Raw genomic sequence first — 17,032 nt, forward strand, 5'->3', positions numbered from 1 at the left:
CAGAGTGGCTGAGTGGATACAAAGGCAAAAACCTTCAATATGCTGCCTACAAGAAACTCACCTTAGGACAAAGGATACGTATAGATTGAAAGTGAAAGGGTGGGGAAAAATATTTCATGCCAATAGACATGACAGAAAAGCAGGAGTCGCAATGCTCATATCAGACAAAATAGACTTTAAAACAAAAGACATAAAGAAAGACAAAGAAGGACACTACTTAATGATTAAGGGATCCATCCAAGGAGAGGATGTTACTATCGTCAACATATATGCCCCAAATACAGGAGCACCCAAGTACATACAACAAATATTAACAGACATAAAGGGAGATAGAATACAATCATAGTAGGAGACCTTAATACCCCCCTCACATCAATGGACAGATCCTCTAGACAGAAAACCAATAAAGCAACAGAGATCCTAAAGGAAACCATAGAAAAGTTAGACTTCATTGATATCTTCAGGACACTACATCCAAAAAAAGCAGAGTACACATTCTTCTCAAATGCTCATGGAACATTCTCAAGAATCGACCACATATTGGGACACAAAGCTCATCTCAATAAATTTAGGAGCCTAGAAATTATCTCAAGTATCTTCTCTGACCACAATGCCATGAAATTAGAAACCAACCATGGGAAAAGGAAAGAGAAAAAACCTACTGCATGGAGACTAAACAACATGCTACTAAAAAACCAATGGGTCAATGAGGAAATCAAGAAGGAAATTAAAAACTACCTTGAAACAAATGATAATGAAGACACAACTGCTCAAAATCTATGGGATGCTGCGAAAGCAGTGCTCAGAGGGAAATTTATAGCAATACAGGCTTTTCTCCAAAAAGAAGAAAGACCCCAAGTTGACAACGTAACCCTCCACCTAAATGAATTAGAAAAAGAAGAACAAAAAGGCCTAAAGTCAGCAGAAGGAAGGAAATTATAAAGATCAAAGAAGAAATCCATAAAATAGAGACTCAAAAAACAATAGAGATAATGAATAAAACCAAGAGCTGGTTCTTTGAAAAGGTGAACAAAATTGACAAACCCGTGGCCAGACTCACTAAAAAGAGGAGAGAAAGAACCCAAATCACCAAAATTATAAATGAAAAAGGAGAAGTCACAACGGATACAGCAGAAATACAAAAAACCATAAGAGAATACTATGAACAACTCTACGGCAACAAGTTTGACAATCTGGAAGAAATGGACAATTTTCTAGAATCTTACAGCCTGCCAGAACTGAATCAAGTAGAAAAAGACCAACTGAACAGACCGATCACTAGAAATGAAATTGAAGAGGTCATAAAATCACTCCCTACAAATAAAAGTCCAGGACCAGATGGCTTCACAGGTGAATTCTATCAAACATATAAAGAGGAATTGGTGCCCATCCTCCTGAAACTCTTTCAAAAGGTTGAAGAAGAAGGAATACTCCCAAAGACATTCTATGATGCCACCATCACCCTCATTCCAAAACCACACAGAGATACCACCAAAAAAGAAAACTATAGCCCAATATCACTGATGAATTATATTGCAAAAATTCTCAACAAAATCTTAGCCAACCGAATCCAACAACATACCAAAGAAATTATACACCATGACCAGGTGGGGTTCATCCCAGGTTCACAAGGATGGTTCAACATATGCAAATCAATCAGCATCATACACCACATTAACAAAAGAAAAGTCAAAAATCATATGATCATCTCAATAGACGCAGAAAAAGCATTTGGCAAAGTCCAACATCCATTCATGATCAAGACCCTCGCCAAAGTGGGTATAGAGGGAACATTCCTGAATATAATCAAAGCCATTTATGAGAAACCCACAGCAAATATAATCCTCAATGGGGAAAAACTGAAAGCCTTCTCCCTCAAATCTGGAACAAGACAGGGATGCCCACTCTCACCACTGCTCTTCAACATAGTTTTGGAAGTCCTAGCCACAGCAATTAGACAAACCAAAGAAATAAAAGGCATCCATATAGGAAGAGAAGAGATAAAACTGTCACTGTATGCAGATGACATGATGCTATACATAGAAAACCCTAAGGACTCAACCCCAAAACTCTTTGAACCGATTCATAAATTCAGCAAGGTAGCAGGATATAAGATTAACATTCAGAAGTCAGTTGCATTTCTCTATACCAGCAATGAAACATTAGAAAAGGAATACAAAAACACGATACCTTTTAAAATGGCACCTCACAAAATCAAATACCTCGGAATACACCTGACCAAGGAGGTAAAGGACCTATATGCCGAGAACTATAAAACTTTAATCAAAGAAATCAAAGAAGATGGAAAGAAATGGAAAGATATTCCATGTTCCTGGACTGGAAAAATCAATATTGTAAAAATGGCCATACTACCCAAAGCAATCTAAAGATTCAATGCAATCCCTATCAAATTACCCAGGACAGTTTTCACAGAACTAGAACAAACAATCCAAACATTTCTATGGAACCACAAAAGACCCAGAATCGCCAAAGCAATCCTGAGAAACAAAAACCAAGCAGGAGGCATCACTCTCCCAGACTTCAAGAAATACTACAAAGCCACAGTCATCAAAACAGTGTGGTACTGGGATCAAAACAGACAGACCAATGGAACAGAATAGAGAACCCGGAAATAAACCCTGACACCTAGGGTCAATTAATCGTTGACAAGGGAGGCAAGAACATAAAATGGGACAAAGAAAGTCTATTCAGCAAGCATTGCTGGGAAACCTGGACAGCTGCATGCAAAGCAAAGAAACTAGAACACACCCTCGCACCATGCACAAAAATAAACTCCAAATGGCTGAAAGACTTAAATATACGACAGGACACCATCAAACTCCTAGAAGAAAACATAGGCAAAACACTCTCTGACATCAACATCATGAATATGTTCTCAGGTCAGTCTCCCAAAGCAATAGAAATGAGAGCAAAAATAAACCCATGGGACCTCATCAAACTGAAAAGCTTTTGCACAGCAAAGGAAACCCAAAAGAAAACAAAAAGACAACTTTCAGAATGGGAGAAAACAGGTTCAAATGATGCAACCGACAAGGGCTTAATCTCTAGAATATATAAACAACTTATACAACCCAACATCAAAAAAAAACAATCAATCAATGGAAAAATGGGCAAAAGACCTGAATAGACATTTCTCCAAAGAAGATATACAGATGGCCAACAAACACATGAAGAAATGCTCAACATCGCTGGTTATAAGAGAAATGCAAATCAAAACTACCATGAGATACCACCTCACACCAGTCAGAATGGCCATCATTAATAAATCCACAAATAACAAGTGCTGGAGGGGCTGTGGAGAAAAGGGAACCCTCCTGCACTGTTGGTGGGAATGTCAACTGGTACAGCCACTATGGAGAACAGTTTGGAGATACCTTAGAAATCTATACATAGACCTTCCATATGACCCCGCAATCCCACTCTTGGGCATCTATCCAGACAAAACTCTCCTTAAAAGAGACACGTGCACCCGCATGTTCATTGCAGCACTATTCACAATAGGCAAGACATGGAGACAACCCAAATGTCCATCGACAGAGGATTGGATTCGGAAGAGGTGGTATATAGACACAATGGAATACTACTCAGCCATAAAAAAGAATGACATCATGCCATTTGCAGCAACATGGATGGAGCTAGAGAATCTCATACTGAGTGAAATGAGCCAGAAAGACAAAGACAAATACCATATGATATCACTTATAACTGGAATCTAATATCCAGCACAAATGAACATCTCCTCAGAAAAGAAAATCATGGACTTGGAGAAGAGACTTGTGGCTGCCTGATGGGAGGGTTTGGGGGAGGGAGTGGGAGGGATCGGGAGCTTGGGCTTATCAGACACAACTTAGAATAGATTGACAAGGAGATCCTGCTGAATAGCATTGAGAACTTTGTCTAGATACTCATGTTGCAACAGAAGAAAGGGTGGGGGAAAAATGTAATTGTAATGTATACATGTAAGGATAACCTGACCCCCTTGCTGTACAGTGGGAAAATAGAATAAAATAAATAAATAAATAAATAAATAAATAAATAAATAATCATCAGCTACTTGCCAGTATTTGCCTAAGCTTCATGGTATGGCAAGAGATGTTTGTGGTCTTGGTATCCCTCTTTCTGTTTAATTTTGGTCTTAATGTTAAATTTTTTCCATCAAAGATATGGGTTAGTAATAATTCAGATCCTTGCTCTAATTCTACGCAGAAATTTGGATCATCTGTAAATTCAATGCCCAAAAGATATTGGGATCTATTTGCTTTTTCTTGTAATTACTTGTCCCATAAGCAGAAACTCAATATTCCTTGATCTTAACCCAGCCTTGGATGTCCTGGTCCTCGCTGGCACTGAATTTCTAGAGCTAATCATTCAATTTTCAAGAATTTTACAAGCCCTTCGATGTCCACTGATAACTTAAACTAGCTGTGGTAGGATGACTGGCATGATGGAAGTTGTCAGACATTACAAATGCTAGTTCACCAAGGATTGTTAAGCTTTTAGAAGTATACACAGGGTGGTGTTAATTATCGGGGAAACAGGGACTAGTAAAATACCACTCCGGCCCTTAAGGACCTATTCATTTCTTTGGGTGGAAGAAATGAAATTGAAAATCAATGTAAGTGCTATTTAATAGTACTAATGATTTCACTATTGTTCTACCTCAGCCTGCTCCAGCACTCACCTTTTCCATTGGATGATCTACAGAGATCCATTGTGGACATTCTAGAGTACAGGAATTTTTATAGGTTAGCAAAAATAGGCCCTAGACTTTGGTCTCTCCAAAAGATCTTCAGTGACTTATTTTATACTGATTCCCTCTTGTAAATTCTCCACAGTATTGACAGCATGTTCTCTGACTAAAAGTAGATGTTATTAGGCTCTAAATGGTAAAACAGACTTTGCTTTTTTGCATATATCACTGTAAACAAGTTTCTTTTTGATATGCTTTCTTTATGTAATAAATCAATAAAATCACCAGGTTTCTTAACAAATGCTAAAAACCACAAAAATAATGGTATTTTTATATAAACAAAATAGAAATTAAAATTGTGACAATGAATTTCCCAACTGCTGTATTCCCTTCTGGATATTGACTAAAGAATTATACTTCTTAACCTTGTGTCTGTGTAGGGAAGATGCTTTTTTAAAATATTTTCCTCAGTTCTCGAATAAAAATAAGAATCATAAACTACAGCCAAGGACAGACTTTACATTTTAATTAGTATCCAAAGCATATCGCATTCTTAAGTTTTTGAGCATAGCAATAGCATCAGATGACTTCTTCATTATCTATATTGTACCCTCAAATAACAAACTTGTATTCGTCAGGACATTTTCTCAGTTCTTATTCCTGAGTATATCTATTATACTTTCTATACAACAATTATTGCTCATGAATTTTTATGAAAGCCACTTAACAATATATTATAACTTAGTTTACATGCACACAGTGAATTGGAGAATTGTCACACTCAGAGATATAATACAAATTGCATAGTACTTCCAACTAAGATACCTGCCTATTTTAGGCCAATAGTCTTTTGGCTTGAATTGCAAAGAATTTTCTGACACACTCTTTGTCACGTATGCACATGATCTTAATCAGTCTTATCATATCTGGTTTCAAAATGGCAATGCTTTTAAGCACTTAATAATTAAATATGGATGATAAAACATTCCCTGGCATTAAAATGGTACTCTGGACTGTAAAATTCACAATAGAGACACTAAAAATTAAGGTGACAGTCAATAGCCAGATGGTTTCTCTGATGTTCTAAAATACACATGAAAGATTTTATTGATTTAACCACCATCTGGGATATAGTTGAAAATTAGCATCGATGGACAGTTAAATCCAGGTATAATCTGGATTTCACAACATGTTCTCCTCCAACTTTTGCTATTTTTCTCTTTGGTGACACTGCATGGAATCCTTTTAGTTCTTTCTCATGCATGCAGAAAAAATATACCTCACTTCTGTCAGGATGATATTGTTAAAAACACTTGAAATTGGAATGAGAAAACACTTTTGTATATATTCAAATGTGGCAATTGACTCGTATACAAATCTTAGATTACTGCCTTATGAAATCTATTGTTATATTCTTGCAACAATTGACATTAATTTGATCTCATTTTCTCTGGTTCCTGAATTTTTTATTTCAAATATAATTTTCAAATTAAAAAATTGTTTTCTAAAATAAGTGTTCACCCAGAGAAATGGATTAGACCTGGTCTTTGAAATGATATTCTGCCCTTGGATAAGCAGGTCAGACTTGCTTATGTATAATGTAATTTCTTTCCTGTGAATTTAAGGTGGTGAAGCTCCAAATGGCATTAGCTCTGCTAGACAAGGGATTGGCAAACTATGGCCCCAGGTCAAATCCAGCTCACTTGCTCTTTAACTGCACTTGCACTAAAGTTGTTCTGTTTTGTTATCTTAAATAGCTGTAAAAAATAAATGAGGAGTTTCTGTCATGGCACAGAGAAAAAGAATCTGACTGGGAACCATGAGGTTGCAGGTTCAATCCCTGGCCTTGCTCAGTTGGTTAAGGATCCAGCGTTGCCGTGAGCTGTGGTGTAGGTCGTAGCCATGGCTCGGATCTGACATTGCTGTGGCTCTGGCGTAGGCTGGTGGCTACAGCTCCGATTAGACACCTAGCCTGGGAACCTCCATATGCTACAGTTGCAGCCCTGAAAAGACAAATAAAATAAAATAAAATAAATGAGCAAACACATAAATATTAAGAAGACTATGTGATAGAAACTATAAGCTAGCAAAGATATTTACTATCTTTGCATATATTAGGTAGATTCTTTGCAACTTAAGGAATTTACTCTTTGGCCCTTGACAGAAAGTTTTCCAACCCTTACAACTAGATTAAAATTATTATAAACATTTGGGTTTGTTGGTCTCAACATTGACGCTGGATTGCAATAATTGCACAAATAAAAAAGTATACACCAGAAATCATCCTTCATAAATATGGCAGAGTTCTTGGTTGAGTAGTGCTTAAAAATCAAAGTCTAATTGACTAATACATCAAAGCACTGAGAGTACTTAGGGTAGATGTGTTGGGAATTTAAGTTAATTGTTAAAATTATACCATATTAATTAGCTTTTTTTTATAACCCTAAAACAAGTACATTTCTTTCTGAATTTAATAACAAAAATTTTGTAATGGCTTTTAATTTTATAAATTATATTCATCTACATTATTTATTTAACATTCAGTAAGATCCCATATTTGCCTGTTTTGTTTACATGATTTGCATAGAACCACACAATTACTTAGTAATAAATATTGAGTTTAATTAACTCAACTTTTTTGTCCCCAAGACCCATGTTCTTTCTTCTACATAGGGCTGCATTTCATCAAGTGAAAAACTAATAAAAAATAAACAAAGAGAAATTTCTAAAATAATTTTATTAAGAGAAAGAAAAGAGAATTTTCTTATGCATGTAAAAATGAGTAAGAACATACCATCTTGCAACAAGTTGGTTACAAGTTTAAATAAATCATTAAAATAATAAATCATTTAATTCATTATTTTTTTCTGTAAGAGTTAATTTTTAAGGTAATACAAATAGTAAAGAAAATAGAGTAAACATTTACTAGCACTCAATTATAAAATAACTTGTTTTTAAATTATAATAGTTTTAAATGGCTATTAGAAAACTGTGTCCTGCATATTTCTACTCAGGCGGAACAGATCAAAATCATCAGATGTTGTCATATCCTCTGATAAATTCAAGATGGCTGTGAAAGTATACAATAAAGAAAAAATCACAGAGTTCCTCTGATGTCTTATAAAGCAAAAATAATACAGTGTAAAAATACTGGTGGTATAACATTCACATCTTTCCTTCAATTTCCAATTTTTGGCTAAATATCTTGTTTGACACTAACCAAATGTTAGTGTCAATTTTAATTAAAATCATCAATATATTTCAGTAAGTGGTAAAAGATACATTTCCTCATTGATATTCATTAACTTAACAAAGTAAAAGTTACAGTATTTCTGAGTCATGTAGACATCCTTTTACCACAACCATTTGTGTTGGTTTGTAAAACTATAACTTTATTACTCTACTAAAATCTTTTGTACTGCATTGTATAATATGGAGCACTGTAGTTTTTCCTGTGGTATAGAATCTTTCACACTTTTAGGTTTTTATAACCTCACTGAGTAAAGCACTCTCTGAGTTACTGATTTTTTTTTTAAATATAAAATTTAAATCTCCATAATAACTACACTTGATGAAATAAGCAGACTTTTTAATAGGCTATTATAATGCGATATTAATATTTATTGACCAAAAATTGCATTGCTCCAACCACAATTTTCAAACTTAAGGTGAGTTTTGTCTTGTAGACCTGCAATCAAGGAGATCAGATCTCTGAAATAGTTTTTAATCTGCTGTCTGAGGATATTCATTGTGAGTTCCCTACAAAAGGAATTTATGATCTTAGTCTCAATTTTATACTAAGAGAAAAATTCCAAAATTATATTTCACAAACATAATCACACAGCATTTGCCATATAATCAAATATTTTACATATACATCCTAAAAAAACTTTTCAAATATTAATTTTAAAACCAAAGGAGAAAATGCTAGTCAATGTCCAAAGAAGTTCAAGTGCACCTATTAATTTTTATAACTTATTCATCTGTAAAGACCTTCCAACTTGAGCACAGCAGAAGCATTACTGTGAGGTTCTTATCTCAGTCTAGAATTAAATGACTTGATTCTATAATCATAGCAATAACAGAGGGTCAACTTTGGTGGGGATATTTTGGTAACTATTCAATCTTTCTAAGAATAACAGTTCTGTCATTACATATGGCCTTGGCTTAATTTTCTCAATTATAAATCAAAATAGAAAGTTATGACCTAAATAATTAAGTAAAATCTCTAAAGGACTTACCTCCTCAGGGAAAACATAAAGCAGAATAAATGCATTTAATTATAATTTGCTCATGCCTAAACTATCATAGCCTGCTTATACATTTTTTATTTAACTGTATCTTGCACAGCATTATGGCAAATAAACACGATGATGTTTCTAATTCTTCCTAGTACACAAAATGATACATTATTTGGAGAGATTAGAAATTTAGCAATTTAAATATTGCAATCTTCTTCTTCATATCAATTTCTTTTCCTACACATTGATTTTCTTCTTTTCCTTCTTTTTATGCAGACTTGTAAAACTGAGGGAAGTTAAACAAACATCAACTTCCCTCATTACCATAACTAAGAAGTGTAAGAACTGAGGTTTGCACACATGGATGGTTAAGTCTATGTTCAAATTTGTGGGGATGTAAGTGGAAAATTCCGTAAAGATTAGAGAAAGAAGTTATAGCAATTGTCACTTGATTCAGTTGAAGAGGAGTAATTGCCTTGGTCACCAGAGACTGAACATTTGAGGAGCATGTGACATAATCACTCACTCTGAAGGTTAGACAGCAGTGGTGAACCTCATTTTGGCCAAGGTATTAATAGCCCACTATGATCCAGGTTTTAATTAAACCAAGAGATACAGATTCTTGCTCCATTAAAAACTATAATTAAAAAAAAACAATGACAACTGGTTTTTATAGAGCAAGAACCTGTGTTCCACATACATTCTGCATTCTACATAGCAGAACTCTGGAAAAGGATTTAAGGAAACTCATACATTTATGTATGAATTATATTATAATGAAGATAACGTCTTCAGGATATAATGGGAAAAAGTGAACTCAAGAATATCCAGTTCTGCTAAGTGCATGCTTTCTCAAGGAAAATATAATATCTTGTTAAGCTGTAAGGGTTGGTTCAGATAAGTTCTAATATATTGCTTTTTCTACCTTCATGTAAATATATTCTTAAGTCCTTAAAAAGACCAAAAAAAAAAATTAAAGACTCAAGGCTTATTTTAATGCATCATTTAATATGTGAATAAAATATTCTACCCCTAAGAGTTAGAGATTTTTAGAGATTTATATACCACCATTATATTAGATGTTTGAGAATGTTTTTCTACGAAAATAAGCATATTCCCCATATTCTCTTAATTTTGTGATTGACATGTCATTTTTACTGTAACACGTGTTAAAATTTGTTTAAAAAAAGGACACCACCTATTTATGAACCAAGTGAAAGAACATTCTTCCTTTGTTAACATAACATCTGTAAATAAATTACAAGGCTCTTAAAATACCTTATGCTCTAATTCCATGTGGGTGAAGAAACATAAGGGATTCAACCTGGTGGTATAGAAATAAAGAAAGGTTGACTTAAACGTTAAAATTTCTAAAGTTGAAAACATGCCAGGGGACTTTTCCGTTCACTGTAGTTTTATTTCCCCAAGCTTATATTCATCAACCTTCTAATAAATCAGAAGGCAGAGGAAATATAAAGCTTCTCTGTTCTTTGGTATTTGGGGAGCAGTGTGGCAAAATTAAAACATATATATATATATATGTGATATATATGTATATATATATATCACAAAAAGTTGAAAATTGCAGTCACAGAGTAGATGTAGAGTATAGTATCACAGGACTCGCATGTAAGTTAATCATGAGTCACAGAGAACTTTTGTTTCAACTAGGAAACTAAGTTCCATTTTAATCAAGTGTTAGGAGATTTTGATTTTCCCTGTTACAAATGTAGAATATAGCAAGAGTGAAGAGATCTGCATTTTCAAAGAAATCGCTAGCTTTGCCTTAATCATGTGGTGGGTCTTAGTCGTAGCCAAAATAGCAATGCCCCTTCACTTTCTTTGTGATGGGGTCCCAACAAACAGGAATTACTGAGAATGGGAAAGGGCTTCAGTATAGTGTGAAAACCATGAGGACACCATAAGAGAAATCAAGGCAAACAAGGTAAGGGGTCAAAATAGAAAAGGAATTACTAAATCAAGAAGTGGGAAAAAGAAGTGGGGAAAAAAAAGTAGAAAAATGGAGTCTTGAACAATGAGTCACTCCTGAAGTAAGCGTAAAACAGAAAAGAACAAATAAAATCTTACGATGCTTCTCAGGGATACACAATTTTTGAAGAGAAAGTGATCATCACATAGCCTTTGCACATCTCTTGAAGGAGGAAATTAACTAAAAACCTTTGGAATTGAATGTGTATATTAGAGAAGGAAGTAGGGATTCTGCAGCTATGTTATTAACATGATCAATACCCATAACCAAACAGACAATTTAGCACCGCCTTCATCCTCAATTCACTTTAATGCTTGTATTCTATCGATTGTCAGCTAACCAAGTAATTTCAAGCTCTACTTTTCTATCTGTTGAGTAAACATATTCTTAGTGGCAACCCTTGACTCATTTAAAATGGACAAATGATCTACCTAAGAAATTGAAAATAGACAGAGTATAATCAGTTTAAAAATTCAGATTATCTCTTTGATTATTTAAATAGAATTATACCATAAAGACTAACTATCAAAACAATGAAATCAGTAAATATCTAAAATAGCAATATTTACTGTGTCATGGTCAGTTCATATTAGGATGTTTCTGTAGATATGAATAACACCAAATTACTATTAAATCTGAAATATTTGTAAAGACTTCAAATACTGTAAAAAAATATGTGTTCACATGTAAATAAGATAGAGTTTAAAATACGTAAGTTTAATATAGCATTTTATATTAATAAATTTGTCAATATACTTTAAAAACTAAAACATATAAAAATACTTACTATAACATAAACAATGTGCCAGATTCTTAATAATCTGTTTTTATGATATAAAACTTGCTAGAATAAATGTGGGGCCATTAAGCTTAATGTCTATGCTTTTTCCCCCTTAGGCTATAAGAAAAGAATAAACAATAGGGTGAATACTCAGGAAATAGAAACCCAGACAGACTGCTTGCCAGGCTGTCTTTGCTTGAAGAACTAGAAAAAAAAAAAAGATCTACACAGGTAGGTAGAGTCACCCAGCTTGGAGTGCAATTAACCTAGAACATTTTTTCCTTTGATTTAGTATTTTGAGGAAAACATACACATTTCCTTTCAGTCTCAAGTGTATACCAGATTCATGCCAGGTTTCTAGGGACAAACTCTGACTAATTTCTGGAAGAGTTTGTTTATGATTGGAATTAGCAATTCTATGAACATTAAGTAAAACTCTGGTGCAAAAACGTCAGACTGAATGTGGTGGGTTTTGTTTGTTTATTTGTTTGTTTCCCCTCATGGAATATTTGAAATCAGCTTTAGTACTCCTAAATTATCAAAAATTTTTACGCTATTTAATTCATACTGAGTCTGATTTTGGTAGTTTTCATTTTCTAAGAATCTATGTATTTCAACACTTTTCAAATTTCTTTGCATAAAATTTATGTAGTGTCCACTTTTTAAAATCTCTTCTGCATATATTACTTTTAATATATATGTATAATTTTCTTAATTTATCTAGAGATTAATCTTTGTTCATTTTTTCAAATAATTGAATTTTAATGTTTTATACTTCTCTGGTTTCTTTTAATGCGTTTGTGTTTTCTCTCTTAATATCCCCCCTTTTTTTAGGTTTTTAGTTGGTTATTCCTTTTCTTCTTTCTTCTTTTGAGTATTTACTTTGATCCTTTTCTAAGCTTTTAATTATTCTGTGAATTAATTTTGAGTCATTCTTCTCTAAATTAAATCTTAAAGTGAAATTTTCTGCTAAGTACACATTGGTTCCAACTCCTATGATTTGACATGATAAATTTTGAATGCCAGTTCTAAGTAATGTCTAATTTCCATTGTGAATTTTTCTTTAAACCATAAATGAGTTGGAGCGCATTAAAAAAAAAAAACTCAACCTACTCAGTATAGTTAATTATATTTTTGTACATTTCTAAATTTATTATAGACTTGTAGACAGCATTATTTGAACTCTGTTTAGGTTTGCTTCATGGCCTCACATATGTGAATTTTGGGTAAATATTTCATGTTTTCTGGGTAAGAATGTAAATGTTTCCACGTTCTACAAATGTCCGAACAAATGAGGAATACAAATATTTCATTTATTATTTTTTTCTGTTGGATCTAACAATTACTTAGAGAATATGTTAAAATATCTGCACACAACGGAGAACTTATTGGTTTTCTCTTGTAGGTGCTTTATATAACTGCTGTAGATTGGATGCATTATAACACTGAATCTTCATCTCTCCCTGAGTCCACACTCTTTGTTGTGTACCTTATAATACCTCACAGTGCCCTCCCATTTGAATCTGACCTTTGTCTTCTTTGATCAATGGACTTTTAGCAAACATGACATGAACTTGAACAGTGCTTCATTATTTGTGCTTGCTGTTCGCCATCTACTGAGATAATGCCCTGGCTAATCTTTTGGAAACATTTTGGTAAGACTACTCAGACCAGCTGGCAGTTAGCTGATGATGAGTTATAAGAGCAAACAAATTTGAGATCAGAAATTCTACACGATCAAGCCAAGTTAAATAACTGACATATAGACTCATGAGCTAAATATATATGTACTATTGAATGCCTTTGACATTGTGTTTGGGTGTGTTGTCATTGAAAGATTTTCTAAAGAGAAACAGTAAAATATTTTAAAGTCTAAAAGGTACAAACACACATTATTTCAGTGGTGATTGATAACATTTTATTATCATCTTTAAGAAAAGTGGTATGTTTATTCTTGCTTTTATGTTGGTAATTGCTCACTAAAATCTTCTTTAGTCTTTTGTATCTAACGTTTCTTCATTCCATGTTTTGTGTGGCTCTTTTATACAATATATAGTAGAGAGGACAGGGGTCTCATAGTTAATAGATATTCTCATGTCTTATGTTGCCTTGCTTGTGCTATTTTCAATATGAAGAAATCTGTGCAAGTAACAGAGTAAAACTGAATTTGGAGGCCTCTTACCCACTTCAGTTTAAGTTTTTATCTTATTGTCAAGAAATCACAAAATACCAAAATCCTTTTAGCATACTTCCTATCTGATACACTAACACTGTACTCCACCTTAACACTAATCATTATGGCTGGAGGACTGAATTCATGCAAAGGAATTACATACATGAAATACAGTAAACTCCTTGCCCACAGGTGGGCTAGACCCTTTGGCATTCCTTCATGCATCCCCATGGCAGAATAGAGCAGTGAAATATATTGGATACTCATATAAGTCTGCCCTGCACCCTGAATCAGGAGGAGTATCAACAACAACCATATTAGACCCACCATCAGCAAAAAAAAACTTGCTTAACTCTTCATCACGTCAATGATACTTACTACCTGAGACTGTGAAAGCTTTGAAAGCCATTCATATGTCACAATCACTACCATCTGTGATAGCTTCAGCCTAGAGATTAAGAGTGGGCTAGCTGTGTCCAGAAGCCAGGCAGGGGTAGGGTGGGACAAGTGTGGTCTGAGTGTTGGGTGCAAAATTTAAGAGAATGCCTAAAAGTTTAGATACATTATTTAACTAGGTAAATAACATTTGAATGCCATATATTTTTAAAAATGAAGAGTAATACAAAAATCTATCATGAAGAAAATATCCAATTGTAAATAAAAACAGGATCTAATAATGTGTTGAATTCCCAGAATTCTCACCTTTCCTGCCTAAATATCATAAGTTCCTTCCTCAGCTGTTGCCTAAAGGACATTTTTGGAGAGAGTATTAGGTTGTTCTCATGTATAAATAAGACCCTGAAATTTTTATCTTCAGAATGGAAAGTTTAATATTCCCTAGTTTCTGGGAGTGAGGTTGGACTTCAAGAATACCTTGAAAACTTGCTTTAAAATTCTTTAACTCAGGAATGTTTCCTTCGCAAGCTTAGCTGAATTTTCTTTTTGTTTACATTCTGAAAATCTTTGGCTTTCGTGTTTAGTTTATTTATTATGATTTATGATTTTTTAATGTTTAATCTAATAACTTTTATTGCAATTACTTATCTATTGGGGCTTATTTCTAATATTGTATTTGTCTTCTTGTGTCTTATTTGTCATATATATGACGAATACATACATTTGCTTTTTTAGGGCTGCACCCATGGCATATGGAAGTTCCCAGGCTAGGGGTCAAATCAGAGCTGCAGCTGCTGGCCACAGCTATAGCTGCAGCCACAGCAATGCAGGATCTGAGCCACGTCTGTGACCTACACTACAGCTCATGGCAATGCCGAATCACCAACCCACTAAGCGAGGCCAGGTATCGATCCCACATTCTAATGGATTCTAGTTAGATTTCTTTCTGCTGTGCCAAAACAGGAACTCTATTCTTTGTCTTATATTTTAATGTACCTAATTAACACAGTCTATATTTATTCACTTTCACTAACCCACAACCAATAACCCATGGTTTTAATAGTTACTTGTCTACAAATTTCCTGGTAATTAATTTTATCTTTTTTACATAAGCAGAATAGATTGTATGTCCTTTTTGAAGTACAAATGTACTATCTTTAAGGTCAGTAATTTCTTCAATAATATTTAACATGCTGACTAACCAATTCACTATATCTTGGATTTTTAATTTTGCAATTATTCTTTCAAAATTGCGTTATTTATTTTTAAAATTGTTGTTTTATTTTTTGTAGAAATAGTTCTTTCTCCATATGTTCAAAGCTAATAATTATCCTTTAAAATGGATTAAATTTTTATTTTACATTTTATTTCTAATAAACCTGAATTCTGAAAACTTCGTGGGTTTAATAATGATGTCTGTTTTATCCCTTGGTAATTAAGATTCTTTACATCTTTATATTTTGTTATTTGGTAATTTTTAAACTCATGTTGATTTTTTTTTCTAGAGCCACTGCTTTTGGCAGTTACTTAAGGTGTGAATTAAAACTGTCCCTCAAAATAGAATATCCTTTTCTGCCTCTTGCCAGAAGTGTTATCAACCACCTAACATTTTAGTTCTTCACTTTATATTTTCAGATCTGTAAGTAGAATGAATTCAGTTCAAAATCCATGTAGGGCTAACTTGTTATAGTTTCTGAGAAGACAATTTTTTTTTTTCTTTCAACCTAGTGCTAGTCAAGATATTCTCCTGCTCTTTTTTGTTTCATGGATACAGTCACACAAACTGAAGGTATATTTCTTTGCTGCCCAACTCTATGTGAGTTGCTTTTTAGAGTTCTTAACTTTGACATTTTCTTAGCCTTCTTTTTTTTTTTTTTTCTGTTTGTTTTTCTTTCTTGCCCTGCACAGGCTCAACTTCACCAGGCTTTTCTAAAAGCCATAAAGAGAACATTCCCTTTAGGGTTCCTTACCATCCATGCATCTTTCCTTTACTTTATTATTGGCCTCAGAGATAAGCTTACATTAAAAAAAAAAAAAAAGAAAGTTTGGTAGTTTATTTTAAACATTCTTAAATATTTTACCTGACAATTTATTTTTTACTTTCTTTTTTTTTCTTTCTTTCCTTTTTTAAGGCTGCACCTGTAGCATATGGAAGTTCCCAGGCTAGGGGCTGAATCAGACCTGCTTCTATAGGTCTAGGACATAGCCACAGCAATGTGGGATGAGAGCCTCATCTGCGACCTACACCTCAGCTTGCAGCAATGCTGGATCCTTAACTCACTGAGTGAGGACAGGGATGGAACCACATTTTCCTGGATATTAGTCAGATTCTTAACCCACTGAGCCAAAATGGGAACTCCTGAGAGTTTAGTTTTTTAATTGTTGCTCTTATTAAAGTGCTTCTCGAATATTTCACATCATGATGTGCATAGAAAATGCTAAAATATTATGACATACTGAAAAAAAATGAGAAAGTTATTGATGTTGTAGGCAGCTGGCCTAATATTTCAAGTCTTGTTCAGCTAAATTGGTGTTGGTAGGAGGATAAATATTTTTGCAGACTCTTAACCCTTTGGGCATACTTGTAATTCATTTGTGGAAAAATAAAGTTGCAGTAGCAACACATGGATTACGAAGATTTTGGAGGTGGGGGGTTAGTACATTTTTTCACCTCGTTGTTTTAACTTGTAAAAGTATTTTTTAATTGGGAAAATTCTTGCAGCTAAAAGTATTTCTTTTG

Source organism: Phacochoerus africanus, chromosome 1, assembly GCF_016906955.1.
Source record: "Phacochoerus africanus isolate WHEZ1 chromosome 1, ROS_Pafr_v1, whole genome shotgun sequence".
Taxonomy (NCBI): Eukaryota; Metazoa; Chordata; class Mammalia; order Artiodactyla; family Suidae; genus Phacochoerus; species Phacochoerus africanus.